This window comes from Stegodyphus dumicola, chromosome X1 (genome assembly GCF_044657685.1).
Source record: "Stegodyphus dumicola isolate Sdum_Otavi_A_Nest chromosome X1, ASM4465768v1".
Classification (NCBI taxonomy): Eukaryota; Metazoa; Arthropoda; class Arachnida; order Araneae; family Eresidae; genus Stegodyphus; species Stegodyphus dumicola.
Window position 1 is genome coordinate 147,094,483 of NC_140780.1, and position 23,218 is coordinate 147,117,700.

General features: G+C 32.3%; 1 protein-coding gene and 1 long non-coding RNA gene across 3 annotated transcripts in view; one reads left to right on the forward strand and one right to left on the reverse strand.

Annotated features, from left to right (window-relative positions):
- Positions 1-11,517, forward strand: part of LOC118186658 (uncharacterized) — a 31,170-nt gene extending 19,653 nt beyond the window's left edge. The window contains exon 3 of the long non-coding RNA XR_004757810.2: positions 9,286-11,517. This is a non-coding gene — a long non-coding RNA (uncharacterized LOC118186658). The remainder of the gene's footprint in view (positions 1-9,285) is intronic.
- LOC118186657 (uncharacterized) overlaps positions 1-23,218 on the reverse strand; it is a 149,703-nt gene that overhangs the window by 65,477 nt on the left and 61,008 nt on the right. The window lies entirely within an intron of this gene.

The following is a 23,218-nucleotide window of genomic DNA, read 5'->3' on the forward strand; positions in this document are numbered from 1 at the left end:
TCTACCAACATGTGTTCATTATCTCTTTTAATATTTGCTGAACATAAACATTGACCAGCTCTTGGAAAACGAAAGCTATTGGATTAGGAAAGACTTTGATATCTTAACTTAAGGTTACTTAAGGTTTTTCTTAATTGTTAACTTGTATTAAATACCTGCTTGCGAAGGTTATCTTAAACAAAAGTACATAATGTATTTCATTTAGTCCTGAATTAAGAGACACTTAATAAAATGCTAAGTTCCATTCTGCAATCATTTCTGAATTCATCAAAATAAGTAAGATCACATGGTAGTAAACTCAAAATTACTACATTCTAAAACTTATTTATTATTTTTTTTTTTTTTTAGTGGCGTACAGTCTAAAGTTTAATAGTTAACTTTACATTTTAGAGCATGCAGTCCCCGCTTATTGGTATGGCGGTCTGCGAAAGCTGGCTGTCATAGCTATGGACTTGAGCTCGAATCCGCAACAACATATGAACATTTATGATGTCTCTTCTCACTTCTTTGTAACTGAAATATCAGACGGCCTGAAACGAGGCAATCACCTTCGCAAATACCTTTGTATGTGTAATCTGGGTGTCCAGGGTAATATGTCCATGGTTAGAGACCCCTGGATGATTACCAATTCTTGAACGTATCCGACGCCCCAAAATGCTTTCATTAGTGAGAATAAAAACAAAATCGGTTTCAAAATTAAACTTAAAGCATAAATTTAAATTCATTTATCAATCATTTTAGAGCTTAGAAGACTTTAAGACCGAACGGTTAAGTGGATAGAAATTTAACTTATATATATATATATATATATATATATATATATATCATAGATTGAAATCACGTCAGAACGAATCCTCTTCACGTGGACTTCAGCTGCTTTCCTCATATGTAATGTAAATAAAAGCCCGTCACAAATACCATAGCAAATTGTTCAGATTGCCGACCTGTCTTGTTAAGTGTAATGCATAGGGCTTGATTTCCAAAGGGATAAGCATTCTCAAGGGGGCTTTATATCCTCCTGTAATATTTTAAATATACAGAACATTACAAAATTTTTCAATTCTGGGTTTTAAAAATATTAAATTGGAAGCAAAAATAAGTTTTTTATTTTAGTTTTATGACTTTTTTTAAAAGTAAACACTGGGCCTTTGAAATTGCCGGAAAATACAGTATAAAAAACAAACATTTTTTATTTAAAATTGCAGATTATTAAATTATGATTTTCAAAAAGCAAGATGACATCATTTGAACAAATTTAGAATTAATTTTTAAGAGGGGTAGAACTTTAAAACTGCAGAATGACACATCAGAAGAAATGATTTTTCACGTCTGGAAGGAATTGAATTTTTAAATTCCTTATTTTATTTGCCTATTTGATAACTGAATTGATAAACAGATTAATTGTATTAATTTGGGAATATCACTATACCGTAATTAAGTTTCGTTCTAAAATCAAGAATAATCCTTTTGGCTTTTCTCCTTTTTCTCAGTTTCTTTCAGAAAGAAACCAAGATCCGGATTTAAACTGAGTAAGTTTAATACAAACTTAACTGAAACCATGAAAATAAAATGCTCAAAAATGTGAGATGTGCTTTTTCGTTTAAATAACTGACTAGAAAATACCGAATTATAAGGTTATTTCACTGAATACTTTAATGAAATGCACTTTATAGGAAACTTAATTTGTGTCAGCGGCTTCTACGTTGAAAAAACTAGAACGAAGGAGACTTCGTAGTTGATTTTTCTCTAAGCTTCCACTTTTGTAAATCGGTCTCAGTAATATGTTAATGTGTAATTAGAAAGACAGCGGATTAACGCATCATTTAAGAAACGGAATACGAAGACATAATTGCTGCAATAAATTATTGAATTATAAACGAATGTTTGAAGCTAAACGAAATGTTACACATATTTTTACAGGAAAGCAGAAAATTAGGGCAATACACTCTAAGAATATGAATGTATTGGTTTCAAAACAAATTAAATCCATGCAGCATTTTGTAAAAGTAAATATTAATCTGGGATTTTTGGATTAGTTCGCTTTAGGTGCTCGCTTTGTTGGATAACCGTTTCAGGGTTTCTAGTTTCAACCCGTAAATATAATCTGTTACTAGACGAAACTAATGAAGTGATACTTTACTCTCTGCGGGGGCGTATTTGTTTCAAATAATTGGTAAGAAGAGCACTGTATGAACGTCAGAGATGCGTTTTGCCCTGTGTTTACCAAGGAGCACCTTCGTTGTAGGCTGTCAAACTGTCACGACGAGGTCAGAGGTGAAGTATCGTCGTTGGCCTGACCTGACGGCTTGACATGACGTCAACTACTCACACAGTCAGTCAAGCCTTTTTTCTCGTCGTGTGCTTTTCAAATCCTAAGAATATCTTTCTAAAGCGAAATCGTGTTTTTGGCTGTCTTCCTTCACTGTAATTCCGTCCGCACCTCTTGGAAATTCCACCTTCTTCACAACTGACTATCGCTGTGGCAGAATCAAAGTCAATTAAAGAATCAGTTGAAAGACGAGTAACTTCAAACTGCAGCCAAAGTATAAGACTGCATTTTTGTAGTTAAGAATGTAAATAAATACATGAGATGTTTATTCTTCTTTCCGGTATTGAGAGCGTCGGTATTGAGTTTCACATTCAACCACATTGCTTACACAGAATATCAAATAAAAAATTACGTTTAGGCTTTTTCCAAGTTTATATTAGGAAAACTTTATTTAACTGAGCCTATTTAGTTTCCCTTAATTTCAAATTTAGCCACTCTAGTTACTTCCACCGTATAACGTTGCAGTAGGAATCAATGGTCCTTTTTATTCCAAGATCAACCTGAATGAAGTTACGGGGCGTAAATGTAATAACATGATCCCTTGAAAGACTAAAAAAAAATTCTTTAACTTCTGTACTTGTTTCTCAATGCGTAAGATTCAAAAGGGTAACGTCTATAAAATGCAACTACAACTAGGATTATTCCTGACACATAAAAAATTTTATATACATTTTTCGATGTATTACAATTATGCTGAACTCTTCTTTTTCTTGCTTGCTTGTTATATATTATATATATCTGTGTATGCGTGTGTTTGTGCCATGATTTGGGAATGCTGCAGACATGAGATACTGAAGCATGAAGTAATAATTGAAGACCTAATTGATTTAATACAAAGCATTCTTATCAGATTAAAAAAATTCTTTTATTTTAGTTAAAAAATTTGGTGCCACAAATGATTTGACACATTTATCGTGCCTTTTGCTGGCATTTACATTTCATGCATTGTTGCAGTAAGAAAAGAGCAGCAACTGTCTAGTTAGGCCTAGCAGAAACGAAGTGCATTGTGTTCAGGATGAAATCTTGATTCAGAATGGATTAGTTTCGGTTTCAATACTATCTGATGAGACAATTAATAAAGTTCTAAAATTATTATTAGCTGAAGTTATGCAAGTTGCTTTGGTCACAGCGCTATAAAAAATCATATGATATGAATTAATATAGGAATGACGCTGTTTAGAGAAAGTTATCATAAGCATTTTTTATTTTAGAATAGAGAGGGGAAGTACCGAAGTTAAAATAAAGAATTGGGGAGCTATTGTTCATTCAAGTAAGAGTTATAACTTTGACATATTTTTTATCTTATACACACACACACATACATATATATATAATCTTGGCCACAAAGGTCTTTTTTAGTTTGTTCTCTTTTCTTAAATTATATATATTATAAAAAATGCAATATTATCTCATTCATATACAGCTAATTAAAATTTTAAATTTGGGTAATTCAATTGTAAACAATATAAAATGATTAATTATTGCTGCGAAGTAATTTAAAATATCATTCAAATTCAGAAAGCGCAAGTAAATTAAGTTCAAGCATCTAAATGTATGAAAAAACGATAATCCAAGAATTTCATCTTAAAAACTTAATTTATTTTTAAAAAAATTTAAAATAAATTAATTTGTATTAAGTGAATAACTGTTGAGAAGGCAGGAGACAGATCTTTTCAAGGGGAAGTTGCCTCCAAACCTAACTGTTCAATTACTCAATACGTGTTTTGTCATCCATATAGGCATAGGTAAAGAATTACAGAAAACAAAAAGCAGTGAAATGCTTAAATGAGAAATTGAATAGTAAAAGAATTTCGAGAAATTTCGAAAGCAAATTCCCTACAAGAAACACAGTTATTAATAAAAAGTACATAGCCAATGTAATTAAAAGTACAAATCCAAAGTAATTTAGTAAAAAATTAGTAATTTTATAAGGTATTTCTCCCGCCTTCTTAGCGAGCTTTCGTGGTGTAGTGGTCTGCACGCTCAACGCGTAATTGAGAGGTCCGTGGTTCGATTCCCGGCAAAGTCGCTTCCAAAAAATAACTTCCCGTATTTTTCATCTTGCCTGCTTCCAAAAAGTAACTTAATGTCTCTACAATTAATTTATTCCTTGCAGCATTGGCTCAAGATAATTATTTAATTTTATTATTTAATTTTATTTAACTATCCTACTAATTAGTTCTTATGAAACTATATATATATATATATATATATATATATATAAAGCAAATAAGTATATAAATAGTATTTTCAAAACTTAATCCAACAAAGTTGCTGCTAAAATTATTAGACAATAATTAATTAATTAAAGTCGATTATATATTTTGGCAATATATTTTTTTAAATTATAAAATAAAAACACTTAATTAAACTTAAAATTAGAAACTATAAATAGTTATTACTAGGAAATAGAGTGTCAACAGCCTTTGGCTAAAAGTGATAGTTTACTATAATATTAAATATTAAAAAAAATATATAAATGAACTAGACCAAATTAAATGTGAGAAATTATGTGTAAATATTGATGCAGTCATGATATCAGTTTGTGCCTGAAATCTTCCGGAGGTGATCAGTGAGAAAGTGACACCTTGTACTTTATACAGCATCTGATCCACAAAAATACGTTTCATTCTCCTTCGCTTATCAGGCGCCTACCAGCGGCCGAGCGGTAAAGTCGCTGAACACTGGTAGTTCGGTCCGAGGTTCGAATCCCGCGAACGGGCTGGCTGCATGGGCGTTTTCGTGGTTTTCCCTATGTGTAACGTGTATACGAGCCAGTTTCCCTTAGAAAGTCTTCCACGAAGGCATCCCTCCCCTTAGGCAGATAGCCCTAGTGTGCTTTGCCATAATTAAATACGTACACCTTCACTTATCAGATGCTTTTTAAATTTTAAACTTAAAATAAAATTATAAAAAAATACGATATATGTATACCTCTAATAAATTAAGGAGACCACCTCTTCGCATTTTTTAGGAACCAACAAAGTGGTAAAAATGTAAAATGATCATGGTCAGTGAGTACAAAAAAATGGCAAAAAATATCGCTGTGCACATGAACAATTCTTAAAAGAATTGAAGAAAAATATTATATAAAAAATAATATAAAATATTTATAAATTTAATGAGCTAGAAATAGACTTTTTAGAATCAATTCTGATGACAAAATTATGTCAACGTGTCAAATATTACAAATTATATTTATATATAGAAGTAGCGAGAGAAAATTTTAATGCTTTCTTAACTCTAGGTGACCTTAAAAGGTCTCCAACTTCCTTTATATGTCGCGATTATAGGTTATTTTACCCGGTATTCCGGCTCTTGCACAAAATGCTATAAAGCGGTTATAACGTTGAATATTCCTGCACCGCTAATCCGAACGGTTAAGATCAAAAGTAAGAACCGTAAAAGGACTCTCCTGTGTCAAGATCAAGGTTAAGTGGTTGCCGTAAAATAGCCCATGTGGGTTGCTACTGGCTACTAAATATCTGGGAAAGTAAAATGTCTACATGATTTCTTATAGTAAAAGTAAAATGGCTACATAATTTCTTTAAAATATCATCTGGCTAAAGGATAGAGAAATAAACAGTTATTGTAGTATAGTAATAAATTCTTCGCTTTAAACTGGCAATGCAGCGACATTTTTTGCCATTTTTGTTTACTCAGGATTCTTTTACATTTTTGCAATTTTGTTGGTACCTAAAAATACGTAGAGGTGGTCTCCTAAATTTATAAGATGCATACGTATATTACACTTTTAGTCCAAAGGGACAATTTGTCCTGAAGGACTATTAATTATAAATTTCGTTTTGGCATTTTGCGTTGAAAGCTTTAAAGGCTGTATCACTTTTCAAATTATTGCCACCATATAGTATTATCGCCCTGTCTTATATTTAAAGAAATTAAATAATGAAGAATCTGCATAAATATCTGTATGTTTCTCGCATTGTAATAAAACAACAGTACCTAGAGCCATCAAAATTTGAATAACGTAATCTTCCATAGAATATGGGCATGTGGAAGCCCTAATTTGAATTAGAAATTTGTTTTATTATCGATTTCAGATTTTGTAACACTTTCAACGAATTTTTGACTAAAAAACTAAACGATTTCAAAGCGAGCAATGGCAACACTGTATGAAGAGAAAAACTGTTTTATCTCCACCGCGCGGAAATGTATCGGAAATTCCAAAGATATACTCATTTTAAAATTACTTTGCGATATTGCTGTTGAATTGAATTTTATTGTTTGAGTACGTAGAACATGATATTGAATAAATAAAGGTAACACACAAAACGTTAAAAAAACGCCTCTTTGGACGTAATTTAAAACCTGAAACCTTTTAGATTTTTTGTCTTTTTTTTCTGGTAATTTTATTTTAAATTTTAAATTAAAAAAATCTGATGCGTTAAGGAGAATGAAACGTCCTTTTGTGTACCAGATGCTCTATAGTATCAGTTTCTCACTCACCACCTCCTCAAGTTTGCAGAGGGAAACTGATTTCAAAACTGCATATCAGTTTCACTCATAATTACTCGTATTTTAATTTAGCCTTATTCATTTAAATTTGGATTTTAGTATTAACAGTAAATTTTCACTCTTAGCCCAAGGCTGCTGACGTTTTATTTTACAATAATAAATACTTATAGTTTCCAATTGTAAGTTTAATTAATAATTTTTATTTTATAATTTCAAAAAATTTTAAATTTAAACTTATAATTTACTTTAATTATATATATATATATATATATATGTATGTATGTATATGAATGTATCTATTAAGGAGTTTTGGGATTACCTCCTAGGAAACGAAATTGCGAAAATTAAAAAAAATAGTGAATATTAATAAAATATTTAATTAATAAATGTTCCTCTATATCTACCGCGTTCTATTTATATCTATATCTATATCTATCTATATAAATAATTTATTTCCTAAACAGTATTGATTAATTGATTATATTATCTCCTAAGTTTAATTAAAGTAGAATTATTTTAAAAGTGTGCATCCATATTGGTAAGTTATATTTTGAAAGATGTTTTGAAGTAATTTGAAAGCAAAATGTTAATAATGTTTTAACAGGGACTGGAGTTAAATCATCACGAAGAATAATATTTCAATTGTAAAAGGAAAAATTAAAACATGTAATCATTGTCATTGATCGGAAATTAGTTGACTTTTCAAGGGGAACAAACCAACTCCCGTTCAATGAACAATAATTGATAAAAATACGTAAATACGAAAGTGTTTCGTCTTTACTCGAGTTATAAGTTAAAGCCAAACCGGCAATTCTAGTCAGGCCAAATATTTACGCGAATAGTAGGAATTGTGAACCAATGCTGATACTCAAAGAACTTATTCTCATGAAGCATTTTAGTCAATTCAATTTGGAGTAAAAATCAATTACTGTAGAGAAATCCTGTAAAACTCAAATGCATAAAGATGAAAGAGCCGTCCCCGACACTTTCATCTTTATGCATTTGAGTACTATATTATTTGTAGAAATTAAACATTGGAAATTGTCATTATAAAATCGAATTCAAAGTAAAGTTGAAATAAACATAGAAGATTATAAAAAAGATAAATAATGCAAACTTTGCAAAAACAAATCAAAGAAAATATAAAAATAATATAGAAAACAATATAAATAAGATCAGTGAATGTACATGAAGCTATAAAGGCCAGAAAGGTATTAAGTAACTTACATTCTTTCTAGTGGGGGAGTTGGCAAAGTGTTCTCTTCGTGTCTGACTCAGAAGTGTAGGGTGTCCGAAAATTCTTAGCGGCAGTAGGGGCTTTGAATAATATCAGTCGGTAAGACTTGGGTGAAGTAATTTATGGTAGTGGGTGGGACTTGGAATTCTTGAGGGATGTATATATATATACATATGTAAGATACAACAAAATACGATAGCTGCTTTAAAAATTATTGGCGACCTCAAAATTAGCATTCTAGATTTGGTGATCTTCCTCTAAATTCATCTATTCTCCCAGATTCGAGATTTTTCTATGTTATGTAACGCTACTGGAAAAGGGCAACTAAAACTAATACTAACCAATCATAGCTTGTTTCTAGAATCGCACCAACTTTGATATAAATACCTCTGGCGAGCTAATTACATCATTATTATTCTGCTAGCTTCTACATTGCTAACATCTTCCCGCGTCACTTCTCTAAAATGCCTGCGTCATAATTTAAAGAAACCAATGTACATAGAAATTTATCATAGTTCATTATAATTTAATGATAGATATGTATCGGATTTCATTTTGATTGGGTAAATATATACGGAGATGATTTTATACGCGTGGAAATAAAGACTGGAAATTTTTAAAGTTCATGTTTTGTTATCTTCATCTGTAAGCCTTCACCATAAGCTACAACGACTGCATGCTGATTCCTATGCTTCAAAAATATGACTTTTACACACACACACACACACACACACATATATATATATATATAATTTATTTCCTAAACAATATTGATTAATTGATTATATTATCTCCTAAGTTTAATTAAAGTAGAATTATTTTAAAAGAGTGAATAAAACTTAAAAATTAAAATATTAAAAAAATTAAAAAAGGTTGGAGATAATATATAAAGTGGGTACATTAGGAAAGAGATAAATAGCGCTAATAGATGCTATTTAGCATATCAAATGTTGTATGATCTTAAATTCATTTAGTGTGAAAACAAGTTACTATTACAAGTTATTTGCGCAATTGCTGCAAAGTTAGTTAATAATAATTTTTCACACCCACGAATTTGTAATCTTCCATAGTTTTACTTATATTTAACTCTAGTCCTCTTATCCTGCAGCTCTAGTCCTCTTATCCGTTCTTTCTACAAGTACACACAATTTATGCTTTCATATTTTTATACCGAGAAATCTGAAGGCTAAGCATTATTAATAAATTATTACTATAAATTTTTAGTGCATTTATTTACTTTCAGAGTTTTCTTAGAAGTGTCTTCTTAGAGCTGCACTTGATCAACTACATTAAAATGACACAAGTACAGACAAGAGATTAGAGAATGGAGTGGATATGCTGCGGTATCCGGACCTAGAGATTGTTTCTCGTCTGAAACAAATCGTCAGGCTTTCTTCTGTGCGTTTAAAAGAAACATATTTCCGTCGTTGACATCAAGTTTATCAATGGCGACGGATAAGAGGACTAGAGCTGCACTTCATCAACTAAGTTCATTCGATGACAGAAAATGACAGTTGGATAACAGATTCGAGGACGCAGTGGAAACACTCTCATCTCCGGACCCAGATTATCATATAAATGCTGCTATCCGTGAAAACTTTGAACTTTCTTATTTGTTTTACTTTAGTAAGGAGAATTCCATTATATTCTTTTGCTAACTGATAGCCTGTCGCCCTGAACGGTCTTGAGGTCTACGGAGGCTGAGTGCTATTCCAGGCTATAGGGCGCGTGCTCGAATGAGTAAAGTTTGATTTTTTTTTTGTGTGTGTGTCCTTTCCCTTAGTGCGTATGGCAAGTACAGCATATAATGTATCTAGTGCATGTAGAGTAACGTGATGAAAGGTATTGTTCTATTTCTTCTGTTTTTTTTTTCAATGCTTATTTTTAACAGTGGTTAAAGCTCTTTATATTAAGAATTATGTTGTATATAATCAAGAATTATTACCAGTGTCTATGTTATATAACCAAGAGTAATGTTCAATATAATATGTACCTAATACCCACAGTGTAATAAGTGTAGAAATGAGTTTTGTAAGGTGTCTTAAATTTAGTGCAGTATTCAATGTAATATGTATTATAAAAATTATAGTATACTGAGTGTTTTATATCTAGCAATGTTACCAGGAGAATGTTTAATTACAAAGCTATTTTTGATGGGGTTTTCAGAATACAGCAATATTTTTGCAACAGTGAACTTTTAGCATAAAATTATTTAATCAAAAGCAGTATGAGCTGTACTGTGTCCTCAAATCTGTTATCTGTATTTTGTATATTAAAAGTACAGCATAAAGTAACCAACGTGTATTCTGTGTGTAATTTGTTCGTAATGTGCAATTTTGCTCTTTACTCAAGCCTGTTGTATCAAAAACTATGTCTTATATAACCAAGTTATGTCTTATATAACCAATTACATTATTCAGAATCTATGTTGAATTGTTCAGCATAATATATAGCATAGAATGTATAGTATAATGTATTAAGTGTAGCAATTAGTTTTGTAAATGCACTTTAAGTACAATGCAATGCTCAATGCAATGCATATTATAAAATGTATAGTATTACGAGTATGTGTAGCAGCGTGTTAACACGCGAGGTAACCAGGAGAATGTTCTGCATACAGAAAAATCTGAAACTTTTCTCTTGAATGGCCATGTACTCTCTTGATTTCGGAGTGTAGCTTTAGATAGTTGCGGGATCCGGACGATATCCGATTAGTCTATGCAAGCCGCCCGGGTGTCCGGACCTGCTTTCACCTGTCACCTGTAGTTTCCCTCTTCTCGTGAGTGCTAAATTGGTCGCCACTTGGGATGTACCTTGGACAACGCTCTCACTGATGCCTAAATGACCAATGAATTCAGCTGTTGCCAACAGACGCATTAATTATTGGAAACAATCTACTTTTGAGGAAATATTCCGCTCTTTAATTAATTATTATTTTTTTTCCTACATATATCACCCTTTCTTTACCCTACTCATTTTAAGAAACTTATCAGAATAATCTAGTAAGAGAGTTTAACACAATAGAATTACGAAGTAAATGGAAGGGGGTGTCTTGGCCCCAAATTTGAAGCCGGGAATCGACTTAGTTTTCACCCTGCAATCCATTCTTTTATTGGCCCTCGATCATCCCTTCGTTACATTGGGATGCTATGTGCGTCAATGATACTCTCGAACAAATATTTCCAACATTTTTTAAAAATTTAAAGTGATGCAACGGTTTATTATTACTCTGCTGATGTTCATAAAGAACTATTGCATCAAAAAATAAGAATTTAAGCTTTTTTAGGTACGTCATTTTTATACATAAATTACTAATTTATATTTTTCTGTACTGGCATTGTTTCTGCTTTCTTTTTGTGTTGGAATTCCTTAGGCGTGGTCACTTTTGCATTGAAGATATTTGTCTATAGTTTACGTTGAAGATAAGATAATGCCAGATATAACAAACGCGCTTTTATTTGAATGTTATTTCTTACTTTTTAATGTCTGATATACGCAAAATAATATCTTACAGCATTATCGAATTATATAATTATTTGAACTATTATCTTAAGATGGAAATTATTTAATTAATTTTTATTTAAACTGAATTAAAAAAAAGAGCTCAACTAACTTTACTTTAAGAATAGTATGCATAAATATTGTAAGTAATGTGACTGAAATCTAAAAAATAATATAATATATTCCTCAAATTGTAAAAATATACAATTTTTTGCTTCATAATATTTCCTTAGTGTCATTATGCATTTCTATGTATGTCACAAACAAGATAACAAAAAAAGTTATTTGCATTATATGACCTCCATAGCGATCTATCTGCCCCTTAGAGTTCTAGAATGTAGTTTAAAAATTTTTTGTTTATTGATATAAAAATCTATTTTATATTTTTTTTCCTTCATGCACTTTGAATTCTCGCCGAATTTTTGATAGTATGGATGCTATAGTATGAAACATACATTGAAATGCAGGGTGAATAAGAGATTGGGTAACTATTTTCATGGAATCTAAATTTGAATTTCTGTTAACATTCATATGTCTGTTACAAATCAGTGCTGTTTATTATGTTTTATGGAATAATTTATTATATATTTTTTCATCAAGTACAGAAAATAATTTTAGAAGTTTTATTATTTTGTCAAGAAGGCAATCTATTATCTTCTTCCAATTTTTTTTTTTTTTTTTTTTTTTTAAATTTTTTACTAATGGAAGGATTTCCGAAATACTATATTAAGTTTACCATGACTTTTTAAAGTACTATTGAGTAATGTTATATCTGTATACAATTTGGATTTTAGTATTATCACTTAAATTATTCATCTATATTTAAGTAACACAGATAAAATAATTGATCTGTAATCTGTAAGGCTTATTTTAATTTTATAACAGTTATTTTAATTTTGAAACCATTTCTTTCAGTTCGTGTTTCCAATTACAACTCCCTACGAGAATGAGTTTTTAGAATCGAGTTGAATGAAATTTAGTTAGAAGTCTGGCAAAGTCACTCCTGAAGCTGTTACGCTCGGCCATATTATACGTGCCTATTGATATTCGCCGGCTAGTTTAATTTAAGGGCCAGCTACGTTAGATAATTGTGCCTAGCTTCGCCTAAGTCTCGTTTAGTTAATTTTAGTTTAGTTCTTATTTCTTATTCTGAGTTAAAGCCCGAGTAGAGGCTTTCCTGTAAGCCCGAGAAAGGGCCAACTGTTATTCGAGTGAACAAAAGGGTAATTTAACTCTTCTGTAGTCTACGTCTTAGTTGTTCTGAACTCAGCGAGAAGTCGCTACATAGTTCACTAAGTTCCCCGACGTTTTATTATAGACATAGGGCGAGGGACCCTGCAAATTACATCTTCATGTCTATCATTACTAATCAAACACATTTATTAATAGTTTATTTTATATTTATTTCAAGCTTTTAATGCTTCTAAAATTTAATTGTGATAAATTACAAAAATATTTTAATAGTGTGACAGAAAGAATTTAGTTTACTTACAAAGCTGTATATTTATTAACATGTTTGATACAATGAAAAACGAATAGAAATACATACAAATAGCAGTCTGACTGGGCCGATAAAAAAGAAGGGGACAGGAAAGTTTAATAACCAAAAGGCTTTAACCAAATTTGCACAGTAAGGACGGCTCGTGGCCACTCCCGTTTCTTCTTATCACCATGTTTAATACCGGATATAATTATTGAGTCAAGCACCGGAAAAAAAGATAAAAACCTTTATTTAGAGTTCTCAACTAAAATTAAAACTTATTAATTCATCGCATAGTTATAATACGAGTTGACTGCGTTAGTTTATATCTTCATCTTGATTAATCAAACTTAAAGCTTGAGCTTAATGCAGTTATTTGAATTTTTAGCTTAGAATGCTTTTTCTATGTATTACATAACAATAAAACCACTCAATTATAAATCAATTGTTTTCTTGATAATTTGAAATATTTTAAATCAGAAAATTGTTTCACTGAGTTTTCTTTGTGAAAAGTAATTTCTAGTATTTGAAAAGTCCAGACCGAAAAGCCTTGGCCTGTATTTCATAACTGTAAGACTGTAGTACATATCTTAAAGTTTTTAGCAGAATCAGTTTCGCTTTTGAACGCTCTAAGTGATGGAGAAATTTAGAGCATGCTTTTCTGATAGAAACCTCTGGAATAATTTTCCTCTTACAAGGGTGTCAAATTCAAATAACTGAAAGAATGCCATCACCAGCGGGGTGAAATTTCCTTTTAATAACAATTATGTATATTGTGTGCCCTTTAAAAATTTTTTTTCAGATACTGGAATACAGCATTACTAACAAGAAAATTTCTTCATATGCTACGATACTACCCTTATTACACATTAAGAATTTTGTTCAGAAAAATAGATTCCTTAAAGAACTTCCGAATGTCAACCAGTGTTTGATGAAAAGTAAATACACTGCTGGCAATTAAAATTTCAACACCATGAACGAAAGCAAATACGAAAAAAGATATTTATTGTATGTAAGCAGTATGGCATGAAGATAAAAGGATTAAATTTGTAAGCAGTTTGGGGGTTTACAGAGACGCGAAATTAGTAGAAACAGCTACCATCTCTTACAACTAAAACAGCTATTACCCAGTTAGGCATGGAGTTGAACTGGGCTGGGCTTGGATGACAGAAACGGGCAACTCATTCCATGCTGCTTCAAGTCTATCTTCACACTTCATAAACCGCATTAGCTGGAGAGGGGTGGCGAGCCAGTCTCTCAGCAATCCATGACCAGATGTTTCCAATGGGTGACGGATCTGGAGACAGTGCAGGCCAGGCCAGCAGTCGAATACCCTGTGTATCGAGGATGGTCAGAACACAACTTGCAACATGTGGTCTTGCATTTATCTTGTTGAAAGATGGGCGTTTGGTAGGCCTCGAAGACAGGGCACAAGACGTAAGATGTCAGAAATGTACCGCCGATCTGCGTTCAAATTACCATCAATCCGAACTAGCGATGTGCGTGTCGTGAACCCAATGGCTGTCCAAACCATCACACCAGGTGAGGGGCCCCTATGTCGACATCGAATGCAAGCAGGAAACGTGCGGTCTCCGCGGAGCCTCCACACACGTATACGGCCACCAGAATGCTTCACGCAGAACCAGGACTTATTTGAAAAGACGACATTGTGCCACTCATGTAGTCAGCTTTGTCGTTCGACGCACCAGAGTCGACGTCTCTCTCTATGCGGCATTGTCAAAAGAAGTCGAAGTAATGGTAGCCGAGCTGACAGTCCACGCTGCTGCAAACGTCAACACTCTGTATGAGAGGATACTGGACGTGCTGAAACATGCCCATTTCCTGACTAGTTAATTATCCGTGATATGATTATGTTATACTGTTTTTCAGGGCTGACCTCACAATATGGCTGTCCTCTCTGGCGTTAGTCATGGGAAGGCGTTGAGATCGTGCATGCCGTTCACTGTGACCCTCAGCAAGCCACTGATTCCATTATCCGCATGACTGTGCTTGGATGCCGACCAGTGCGACAGGCGATATCATGGAATGATAATCAACACTCTCGATAGGCAACGATACTGCTTCTATCGAATTACGACACTTGCTGGGAAGAGTTTCTTCTTATTATTTGAGGCATAACGTGATATTCTGATCAAACTCCAACCTTACAAAGCCCTTTTCGAATGAGAAATCTACAATTTTTCTTTTATGCAGTGCTTCAGATATTGTTTTTCCTTCCTGCGAGGTCTAAATGCGCGCTGAAATACTAATCATTTGCATATCTCAACCTCTTCGTCCTTTCATGTGATTTTTGACTTTCGTCATATCATCCCTTTCTGGTGTTGCAATTTTAATGGCCAGTATTGTAATTCTTTATTGGTAAAACATACAGTTTAATAACTTGATATGCAAGTCACGCTGCTTGTATAATCTGCACGAAACATGGTAATGCTAAAATATTTTAAAATTTTTTAATTGTACATTAGCCTGCTATTAAAATTGATTCAAAATAATTTCAGATTTAGGCAATGGAACTGTTTGCTTGTTATATAGTAAAAAAAAATAAATAAATACAACAAACATAAGAACAATGTGGCAGTCTAAGATATAGAGATTGGAGAATGAAATGAAACACTTGGCAAAATTCCAAATTTTAAATCCATGACCAGCACAAGAGAAGTTTTGATCCATCAAGGGCAGGAACATCAAGGGTCATATTTATATACCTAGAAAAGTGAAGAACCTTGCCCGGTCAAAAGAGCAGTTTGGAAAATAAGAGAATGTTATCCGAAAATAATACAATTCCTCAGAATGTCCTCAGAATTGTATCTCGGAAGTTTTTTGCTTAATTTTTAGGAAGCAGTTATTTAATTGTTTGAAACTTTGATAAAAACAGATTTATAAAACTATAAAATTCGTTAAATGTATTTTCCTTGCTAAATTATCTTTTCATTTATATATTGCCCTAAAATTGCATATTCTCTTTTCAAATACATAACAAACGTTTTGCGAAATTTTAGATGTTTGCTTCAAATATATCATTCCAAATTAATAAATACCTTAAAAATATTTTCAGTAGTATCTATGATACAGACATAAAACTTGGAACTACACAAATTGTTCTTGATGTGTAGAAATACTGATGCTTAGGCGTGGAGCTAGGATTATTTGGATTACAGAGCCTACGAGGGCTGTCTGACTAATGGGAGGGATGCTTTCCTAGAAGATTTTCTAAGGCTTGTAACCAGGGCTCTTGTCTACGGATGTTTAGAAATACTTCTGAGGAGTTAAAGTACATTAAATGCATACATGATATTTAAAAAGCTTAACTTAAATCATTTTAATGGTTTGTAGAGTCTCACCTTCTTCGCAACATATAATGGTGAACTCTAGAAATACTGCAGACGAATAATCCTCATGTCTTAAACTGCATACGGACAAAGTCAGAAGAAAGGTGTAAATAGCCCTTTTATTCGAACTCAAAAATTAACAATTACCCAACTTAGGGTTACATAAGCCAAGAACTTCTGGCTTAACAGAAATACGTAACGTTGAACAATTTCAAACGTGGTAAATTAGCCTAATGGCTCACAGAATAATTTAATGCACAGGAAGGGCTCTAGTTTGTAGAAAACCGGCGAGACAAATCAAATGGCTAGAAGCATTGCACAGCACAACGTGGTCTGGAATAGGCAGACACGCTCTAACACTAACTTCCAAAACTTTTGCATAGCACTTTTTTCTGCATCAGTCTGAATAAACGCTCGCTATGTCATTTACATCCTGACATGAAAAGCACGGGTGAAAACAGAGTGAAGGGAAAGGCTTGTAACTTAAAATTAACTATTTGTTAAAATAAAAAGATAAACCTCACAGTTTTAATATTGTTATTAAATAATATAATTAAGTACAAATCACCAAGCTATGCAGCACAGTATATCGATTGACATGATGCTTACATAACGATCCTCATAATGAATTAACCTTTCTTTTCGTGAATACTAAAACATGACTTGAAAACATCAACTTATTTAAGGTTATACATATTTGATGTGTTTTGTAACTATATGGCTAGGGTTTTGTAGTTCACAGCTATTATTTTCAAAACATGGATGCATACAATTAAGTTTAGATTAATAGCTAGAAGCTAGCAATGTTTATAATTCTTCGTTTTATGAAATATTTTAAATCCAAGTATATCTTTCAATTATATCTGCCCAACCCACTTAATTGCAAACAGTTACTCTAACTTCCTTCTGTTTTACATCTTTTCTTAAATGAAAGATGACACAAAGAAATTGATTTGTCATCTGAATTGTAAACATCACAATTATGATTTATTGTAATGACTTTCCGCTTCTTTCTCTACAAATAGCATGCCTTTGCTTCTCAGAATTATGTTGGTGTATTATGTTTTAGAATAAAACCCATAGCGGAATGTTGTGGGTACCATCAGGGGAAGCAATTATTGCTAACATTCAAGCATTTAACAAGAGCTGACTACATGTTTAACAGATCTGTTTGCGGGGAATTGCTTAGACATCCATGTGGATTACAGACACCTCGCCGAGCAGAGATTTACCTACGTATATATGTATTTTCTTATTTTAATACTTTGCTATACACTTTTTCACTTGCTGCATTTGCTGTATTGCTCATTGAATCGAGCTGTTGCTAGAAAATGCTGCTGAATTTTGACAATATCCATTTTTTTAATGCACATGTGAAATAAAATTTTCGAACAGCGTTAATACTTAGAGAAAACTTTCCATGGAAGAATTTATCATTCAAAGAGGAGAGAAAAGTATATCTTTTTCCTGACAAGATATAACTTGCACTTAGTAATAACCACGAGAGAAACAAGAAAAATCACTCAAAACTGACATTTTTGTGATTGGAAACATTACTCAGCTTTGGAAGGTTTGATTGTATTGGCTACTAGATAGCCCAGATATGGCAATAAATTATCGGATGCTATTATTTTTTAATATTGCTTACTCACATTTTCAATGGCTGAGCATTTTAAGGTTAGGAATTCGCCGGTTAATGATCCAGCTTCTTAGTCATATAAGCACTTCATCGTCGAAGGTAACATTCACACTATACCACAGGAGGATGTACTCGCAAAAGGAGGGAAATATTTAACTCTAAATTGAGAACCAAATCACTGATGTCGCAACTAGTTTCACTTACGATTACACCAACCCGTTTTTTATATTTTAGGTTTTAACATGGATTACGTGACAAATTAATAGCCGGCAGTATTTCGGGGAACAAAACGTGGTATTATTTACTAAAATTACAAATGACTTTTTACTAGCTTATAAAAATGGGTATTCCATTTTAAGAGAGCTTTCAAGCCTCATAATGTTCTTCCATAATCCATCAAGTATCCCCACAGCTTATAACGGTTAGGCAATCACTAAGACAGGTACAAAACGCTGTAGACTCACTTATGATATGTTTAAGTATTGTAAAGGACATTTCTTGGTTTTGCCCAAACGACTAGCTTACGTTACCAACTTAAGAGATCTCTCTCTTAAAACGCATTCTCCTACGTACACTGCGCCCCCTCAAAAAAAAAAAAAAAAAAAATCATGGAGGTAAGAAAGGGAGGAGTGGCCAAATCGGCATTAGAAGTGAAGCACTGCTCCGAAGCTTCGGTCACGAGATGGGGTGTTTTTTGTTTACACTCAGAAGCTCGCTTGACAGCGCTCTGATAATATTTCGACACACGACAGTTCCATACAAATCGAAAAACGGGACACTTCCGCATAAAAGAAACATTCCTAGTATGATGGATAATAGCAATTTGTATAGTTTAGCGACATTTACGCAAAAATCACCTCTTGGTTATTTTTCGATAACTAACTATAGCGATTTTGATTATGAATTTGTTTCATAAAATTCTAAGCTGTTGAACTATAAAAATATAGATTTTATCAAAAACGTTATGCTTAAAGAATGAAAAATACCGCACCGTACCTTTAAAATTCTGTACATTTTTCGATACCCTTAATACAGTATTCGCTCCTTTTTTTTATGTTCCAGACGCCAAAAGTTTCAAATAAAATAATTTTTTTTCACATCCACATATTATTGCAACATGTACTTTTTAAAATTAGTTTAAATTACTTTACTCGAAGATTATAGTGAATGCACAGAAATTAAAGATTTCCACATGCCGGAAATGAAAAATATGAAATATGTATGGGTATTTATGCATGTGCTTCCAAAAAGCATGTATCTGCCTTTAACAAAATACGTAAATATTTATTAAATTATTTATAAATGTATTTGAAATGAAGGATTTATTCATTCATAAATAACTGTGAAAGTTACCACCGTGAAGAAATCTAATTATTAAATGTATCTAAATTTATAATGATTATAAATATTATCTAAATATATAATAACCTTAACATTGAATTGTAAACATAAATTGGCATCCTGTTGATATATACGTTATAAAACTATTTAAGCAAGAATAGTTCGTACTGGAAAGCAATCTGTTAAAAGGTATTGTAAAGCGATTTCTATGAGATGCGTATTTAAGAAAGTAATAAAGAAGAGTTTTGGAATATGTATTGTTGAAATTAAGGGTAAAAAAATCTAATAATTAAAAGAATTATTCCCCTTACATTTTATAATAAGTCAGTTACAAGTTTTAAATAATATTTAAAAAATAATTCTTTATTCCCTTTCAGAAATATTCAGAGTAAGTTAAGTACTATTTAAAGCATTTCGCTATTAAATTAAAAGGTGCTCTAATTTGAAATGGACCGAATAGAGCATTAATTATAAACTGACTTATAGTTTTCGATTTAAAAGATGCCTTAGAAGCTAAAAAATCATGTCATATTTGAGAAAGTATTTTAGCAAGAAGCTCTATGAATAGAAAAGAAATAATGCATAATTTTAATAATGCAATAAACTTTGATCTTAATTTTTGTAATCGTTAACCGAATCAAATCGAATTACCTTAATTTTTTTTTCTAATGTAATTAACGAAACCTTGTGAAAATATTTCAAATTAAACTATTCTGAGCAAACTGTTCTGTGAAAAGTATAGCATTTAATTCCGTTCAGAATGCCATGTTGTTTAAAAATGTATTTTTTTCATATACTTAGGACTCGGAAGTATTGTAGAAAAAGAAAATATATACATTTATATGCATATTTACGACGTAATTACAAAATATTTACATCCGATCGTGTCAAAACGCATTGAACTCAATGGTAAATTACCCAATGTTTTAGTCACCAAAGAAGGGATCGCCAGTGCTTCAAAGCAGGGTATGGGGAAACCGGTTTAGGGCCACTCCATCTAATTTCCTACCTCCATGAAAAAAAAAGGGGGGGACAGTTTTATATCTCTCGTTCTACTGGACCGATTGACGAAATTCAACTTGCGTTTTTCATGTCTCGAAAGCACGACTTAGGATATGTGTTAGATTTATATATAGCATTGTTCTAATATAGATATTTTGACACAAAATCGGACTTTTTCTGCAATGACATACCAATTTTTGTAAAATTCGCACGAGTAATTCTTAAAAAATTAGCTCTCAAAATTTTAGCTCCTGGATGTTAATTGAATTTGATATATATTTTTGAATATCTGTTTTTTTATTAAACTTATTTTATTCCTTCTTCCAGAATTCGAAATTTGGATTCATTCCAAATAAAATCCACACATTTTTATGATTTATTTTTAAAATTTGTAGTTTAAATAATTTTGATCAATTTTTCGAAAAAAATTTTGAATTGTAACCTATCAAATTTTTACCATCATCTTAAAGTAGATGTATTTCTGAGTATACCTGCAAAAAATTAGATTTTTTTATTCAACATTTTCTAGGATACACGTGAATTTACATACTGACGCGTTTTGAAATTGGTATATTTATTATAAGTGATAATAACGCCAAATGTGGTTTACGCACTTTGTTAAAATTATTCGAAATAATGAACGATAACTTTTTTCCTCTCGTTTGCAATGAAAAAAAGGGAAGGAAAATAGGTTGCTATAAATCAAGAAGTTCGTTAAGTGAATTATTCTTAACGCAAAATGAAAAAAAAAATTACGCGAAGATAAATTTTTAAATTTCTCTGTAAATTTTGCGTCAAAATTTACAAAATTTAATAATTAGGCCTTATTTGAGTCGTAGAATGGAAATACGGAAAACATTGGCACGTCATTTCAGAAAAAGTCCGATTTTATGTCAAAATACGTATATCACTAAATCCACGAGGTGACAAATTATTTTCCACACAACTTTGTTTCAGTGTCACTGTACAGGCATCAGGTTTTTCACAGGGAGAAACGTTAATCAGCTGTATCTTCGGAGGGATTCGAACTACAGTTCATCTGGTTGCTAGTTGGATGTGATATCACTTACACCACAGAACAATGCGTGGGGGTATGTGATAATCCTTTATAAGTGTAAAAGGATTATAAACAGGCATTAAGTTCACTCTATAACTACTTTAAGTATGAATAACCGTTTCCAGATTATGAGGTGAAAAAAGGAAAAGGAAAATATTCGTTATCTTAAAGTTAAAACTTCATAGTATTATAACAGTAGAGTTTCCCCTTAGAAATGCTTTTGCGAAGATTAAGTGGCAACATTTTAGGTCTTCTGTTAAAAAGATAACCGGGTAACCCTAATGAAATAATCCATTACAATGCTGTATGAATTTTTATTGTGAAAAATACGGCAATATTCATAATATGGTGACAATAAAGGCATTTACAGACTATTTTCTCCAAACTGCAGTTTGCTGAAAAAGTCTCCAAGAATTTAGATTTGGTTTATTTAAGTACAGCAAAGCACCTTAGGGCTATGTACCTAACAGCAGTGATGCCTTCATGGAGCACTTTCTAAGAGAACTGGCTTGTATACACTTTACACATAGAGAAAACCACGAAAACGCCCATACGTGTTCTTGATAAATCCAGCATTATGATTAAAAAATTATTTATCCATAAATGTGGGTTAAGGTAGTTTTACTACATTCGAATTCTTTTAAACTGAATCACTTTTATAAAACATTAAGACAGCATTAATTCTGTCTGAATGAAGTTTCCCCTCAATGTTTAGGAAATTTTATGCACATGCAATTCTCATTAATTAGGTATCATTTTTGTAACAATCAAGTATTCCTTTTTACAATTTGTTGCTTAAGCTTCTTACTGAAACAGATCTATGTAGATGGGTATTAAGATTTATATGTCCACCAGTCTATTCTTGAAGAAGGAATTAAAATCTTCAAGCTGTGAAAGTAGTTCACATATTAGACGTAGCAGTTGTAATCGTGATCGTGACTATGCTTCAAGTAGGGTGCAAAATGGACACCATCCAAAAAATTTCGGAAAAATAAGCTGCATTCAAAAGATGCTATCACGTCAGAATATAGCGGGACAACGTAGGCAGTTGTGCAGTAAAACGTAACAATATAGAATTGCGTTCTCCTAGTTGGCAGCAGCAAAACTCTACTCCGCTGCAGAACGTATTCACGTTGGTCACAGTCTATTCCGTTAATTAAAAAGAGATAAAACTCACTACACGCACAAAAAAAATCTAATCCCTTTTGGTGAAGAAAAGCCTTTGTTGATGCGGAGGAACTTTATGCTTCTCATAATCTCTAGTGACGTCATGGACATCGTCAGCTTCATGTCTCATAAGGGAATCGCGTGACAAATGGCTGCTAGGGTCAAAGAGGGTCACGGTTCGTCGATGCATGAATTTGGAAGCTTAGCTACTGAGATACGTTCTTAATTGAAACCTCATGACACAGATCCAGATGACACAGAGCAAGGAAAAATATGCGTTTATCCCCTGTAGTGAGGAGCTGTGGGAAGTTAGGAGATCACTTGCTCTCACCATCCTGGCTCTTGCAATTTATTACATCATTTACCCGCGCGGTTCAGTTAACTGCAGTGTAAGGAACACCAAGCAATTAAAAAAGAATGCAAATGCTTCTTATCTGTCCAAATTTTCAGGTAGTTACATCGAGAATGGAGGACTTTTCCCCTGTCTTGAAATTTGGCAAAGCTTCTGAAATAATCTTGCAGAGGATGAAAGGTCAAAAGCATTTGTGGGATGATGCTGTCAAGTTATGGGCCAACAGAATTTAAATGATAATCATTGCAAATAATCCAAATAATGTCCAAATTAATGCACTATAAACT